Source organism: Harpegnathos saltator, unplaced genomic scaffold, assembly GCF_003227715.2.
Source record: "Harpegnathos saltator strain DR-91 unplaced genomic scaffold, Hsal_v8.6 scaffold762, whole genome shotgun sequence".
NCBI lineage: Eukaryota > Metazoa > Arthropoda > Insecta > Hymenoptera > Formicidae > Harpegnathos > Harpegnathos saltator.
In genome coordinates this window covers 62,425-67,626 of record NW_020230607.1, presented here as the reverse complement: position 1 = coordinate 67,626, position 5,202 = coordinate 62,425, and positions in this window count along the sequence as shown.

Sequence of the window (5,202 nt, the reverse complement as noted above, 5' to 3'; positions counted from 1 at the left end):
AAAAGATAAATCAGAGCTACAACATGACGATATTATGTATAGAAAAGCGTAAGTCGGTATATTAGCAAAAACTTAAGGACAAGTTATTAAATATTAGATACAAATCTATACATATATACAGGGTGTTTGATAGCTGATCATGCAGACGAAAGTTGGAGATAGATTGAGTGTAGCCGAGAAGAAAAGTCATGTACCATAATGTCAAATTGCCAATACTTATCGAGTTATTAATTAAAACATGTGAGCCAACGAGCGCGTAGAGAGCGGAGGGCGACCGCAGTAAGCACGTAGACATTTGATACAGGCGGAGTCAGCGAGTGACGGTAGGCGAGCGCGCGCGGCGAGGGGCAACGTAAACAATAAGAGGCGAACGCGCGCGACGAGGAGCGAGCGAGCGCAAACGACGAGGAGCGAGCGAGCGCAAGCGACAAGAGGCGAGCGAGCGCGATGAAGAGCGAGCGAGCACGAACGACGAGGAGCGAACGAGCTATAAGGAAAAAGCTATAAAGAAAAAGCTCTCGCTCGCTCCTCGTCGCGCGCGATCACCTCTTGTCACTTACGTTGCCCCTCGCCGCGCGCGCTTGCCTACCGTCACTCGCTGACTCCGCCTGTATCAAATGTCTACGTGCTTACTGCGGTCGCCCTCCGCTCTCTACGCGGTCGTTGGCTCACATGTTTTAATTAATAACTCGATAAGTATTGGCAATTTGACATTATGGTACATAACTTTTCTTCTCGGCTACACCCAATCTATCTCCATCTTTCGTCTGCATGATCAGCTATCAAACACCCTGTATATATATGCAGGGTCATCGAAAAGTATTGGACCCCTAATATCTTCAGTTAGAATGCATTTTGGAGAAAATGTCCAATAGCAAAGCTGTATAGTTTCAAGCGGGGAGTAAGATGATGACCTTGACTTTGACCTTGACCATGTCCTTCAAGGTCATTTCAAGGTCAACCTTATTTTTTTAAATGGAACCCCAACATTTTATTGCATATTCTTATATCTTATCCCGAGAGCTTTCTAAAACACTATAATGAAACATTTTTTCACTAAATACTTTTTGAGTTATAAAGGTTTGAAGTTAACAATTTGTTAAGTGGTGTGTGATTCCGGCCAGTTAAGGCAAGAGTGGTGTGTGATTCCGACCAGTTAAGGCAAGAGTGGTGTGTGATTCGGACCAGTTAAGGCAAGAGTGGTGTGTGATTCCGACCAGTTAAGGCAAGAGTGGTGTGTGATTCCGGCCAGTTAATGCAAGAGTGGTGTGTGATTCCGACCAGTTAAGGCGAATTTCATTCCAATTGGTCAGCTTGGGCAAAATATTCAATTGTACCAAAAAATTCACAACAAATGTTCAAATTGTTGCCCTTCAACACCCTGGCAATATGTCAATCTGTTATAAACTGCTGAAACCGCATTCCGGTACGTTTCCGGCAATATTAGTTTTATCTCTCAAGTTATTCTCCCTCTTAAATGATCTAAATCTTGAGGCTTGGTGGCATAAACTTTACTTTTCAAGTAACCCCACAAAAAAAGTCAAGTGGGGTCAAGTCCGGAAACCGAGGTGGCCACTCAATATAACCTCTATCCACGCCTATCGCCCTATCCACCTGTCCTGAAAGATCGCATTCAAATATTGACGGACAATGACACCATAATGAGGTGGAGCTCCATCCTGTTGGAAATAAATTTCATCCATATTCCCACCAGCTATGTCTCGAATAGCTGGAACAATTTGTTCGCGAAGCATGACTGTGTATACTTGTGTTGTCAAATTGCCTTCAATGAAGAAAGGGCCAACTGGTCTACCATTAAGAATACCAGCCCATACGTTAACTTTTTGTGGATATTGGGTATGATTGTCTCTTTTCCAGTGAGGATTAACGTCACTCCAATATCTACAATTGTGTCTATTTACATTTCCAGTCAGTTCAAATGTTGCCTCATAAGAGAAAACAATATTATTAAGTAATAGAGAATCGTCGACAATCATCTTCATCATAAGATCACAAAATTCGATGCGTCTATCAAAATCGTCTTCGGACAACTCTTGGACTAAATGGAGTTTGTATGGATGCCATTTATTCAATTTCAGAATTTTACTGACAGATGCATGACCGATTTCGTGTTCTTGTGCAACGCGTTTGATGGAAATGTGGGGACTTTTAACGGAAGACTGTAAAACATCTAATGCCTTATCATTATTTGTTGCTGTTTTACGTCTACCAGATCTTGGGCGGCTTTTAACGCTACCAATGTCCTTAAAACGTTGAATAATACAGTACTTTTGGAGATCCTATTATTTTCATTCCGAAAATTTTCATTAAATAATCGCGTTACTGTTTTATACCCTCTTTGTTGATCTCCCCATCCTCGCATCATTAACAGTGTTATTCGATCTCTTTCAGAAAGCTTCGCCATTCTTAATTAGAGCAAAGAAGAATTAATCAGGTAAGTGATAGGAAATTGATCTAAATAATTAAGTAGAGAAAAATACTAATTATTAAGTGTTGGACCAACTATAGATTTATTTATTTCAACCAGCACTAGCGAAAAGCTCCTTGAGCAACTGAAAATCTAATAGATCAATTAATAATATTTACAAAAAAATTCTGGGCTATTGGAAACAAAATGAAAATGTTTGGGACAATCAATTGAAGCGCAATGACTTCTTTTGTTACAGAAACAATTTTTGGGGCTGTTCTTTTTTGTCCACGAGGTGACTGCTGCTCCCTAAGAAGAAGACAGCACTGCATCAAAGATTCAAATCAGTGATCCGCATTGTTTGCTCAAGAGCTTGTATTACTATTGGTGCCTGCGAGTGTGAGACAATAAAGATCGGCCCCGCCAACGCTTTCGGGCAGATTCCCGCTAACGCCTTCGGACATCATCACGCATTCGAGCAGCTTCTTGCGATCACCTTCAGGCAGTTTTCTGCCATAGCCTACTAGCATAACCGCTTGAAGCTGTACAACTTTGCTATTGGACATTTTTCCAAAATGCATTCTTACTGAAAATATTAGGGGGAGCCGATACTTTTCGATTAATGTATTTTCTTTAAACCAATTAATTGGTCTCATTATTTCGCGCACAGAAGTATTCAGGTTATGATTATTGAAAACTAAATAATATTTTACAAGATATTTTACATTTTGTGTCAAAAAATTGTTAATTTCAAACCTTTATAACTCAGAAAGTACTTAATGAAAAAATGTTTCATTATAGTATTTTGGAAAGCTCTCGAGATAAGCTATAAGAATATGCAATAAAATGTTGGGGGTTCTATTTAAAAAAATAAGGTTGACCTTGAAATGACCTTGAAGGACACGGCAAAGGTCAAAGTCAAGGTCATCATCTTATTCCCAGCTTGAAACCATATAACTCTGCTATTGGACATTTTCTCCAAAATGCATTCTAACTGAAGATATTAGGGGTGTCCGATACTTTTCGATGACCCTGTATATACAGGGTGGACCATTTTAACCTTTAATGGAGAATAACTCGACCGGTGAGCGAAATAATGAAAAAAGTTTCATACAAAAGTTGTTGGACAAGGAGCGGGACGTATGACCATATCCTTGAATTTGACCTTGACTTTGACCTTAGGGGTTATTTGAAGGTCAAATAACATTTTTTTAATGGAATTGCCTATTTTCGACCCCGGATTTGGAAAGAGCGGGAAATTTTAGAATAGGATATGGTATGATCGATAAGATCAAATGTCATGTTTTGAGGTCATTTCAAAATCAAAAGGAACTTGTACGTGTATTCATGCGAAAATCGTATCTGTATACGGGGATTTCTAAATTATCTTCTACACTTAGCATTACCCAAAGACAACGACGTGGACGTGGTAGAATTCTGCCTCTTTCGGGGTGCTTGTTTAGAGTGAGTCCCCTTGCCTCTCACTATGCATACTTTGCTATTGTTAATCTAGCTATTCAAAAGGTTTTCGAAAGTTGCACCGTTAGCATTTATGCAATAATTGAGCCTTCTTTGGAAATGGGCCACTGTGCTGAGCAAGACATTTCGTGGAATCGCTTCACAAGCTCGTCTTATGCGATTTTCCATATCTTCTCTTGTTGTTGGTCCTTCTTTGAAAACAACTTCTTTCAAATAGCCCCAGAGATAAAAATCGAGTGACGTCAAATCAGGAGAACGAGGAGGCCATGCAATCGGACCCTCTCGACCAATCCATCGGTTCGGGTACCTTTCATCTAAAAACTTCCTGACTATACGTGCAAAGTGCGGTGGTGCACCATTCTGTTGGAAGAACATCCTTCGCCTGGTTTCCAAGTCTACGTTCTCCAACAAATGAGGCAATTGGTCTGTGAGCAAATCGAGGTACGTATTTGCATTCACAGTACGTTCGAAAAAGAATGGACCGACCAAGTATCCATTAACAATCCCGCACCAGACATTGAGGCTCCAGCGATGTTGATTGTCAATCGCTCTATGCCAGTGCGGATTGGTATCGGACCAATAATGGCAATTATGCCGGTTCAACTCCCCTGTGTTCTTGACCGTCGCTTCATCGGAAAACATCACAAATCTAAAAAAATTAGGGTCCCGATCGATCTGCTGTAAGGCCCACCGGCAGAACTCGAGGCGTCGATCAAAATCGGCAGGTAATAATGTTTGGGTCAAAGTGATATGATAAGCATGGTACTTCCGAGCCTTCAAAATCCGCAAGATTGTGGACTTCGGTATTCCTGTGGATACCTCCAGTCTACGGCTCGAAATATGAGAATCGAGATAGACCGATGCCAAAATAGTCAGCACTCGAACGTCATTCTCGTCATATTCGTGATGACGACGTTGACGTGTCATTTGCCCAGTACGTGCCCTCGTGGTCAAATTTCTGATCGTCACGTTACACGGATGTCGTCTCCTCGGAAAGCGCTGAGCGTAAAGTGCTGCGGCATTCACATGTGGCCGGTAGGAGCAGAGAGACAATATGTCCACGTCGCTTCCGAGTAATGCTCACATTTTTCACTCGTAAGGAATTATTCGCTGAGAATACAAAATAGTGTTATCATTGTTATTATTATCATTATCCGCCCAAAAATAATATTGATAATAATAATTATAACAATAATTATTATAAAGCTAGTATAATAAATATTGTTCATTGAGATAAAACTCAATTATTATCATACAGCTTGTCTCTTAGTATTAATAAGCAGAGATCTGGTGTG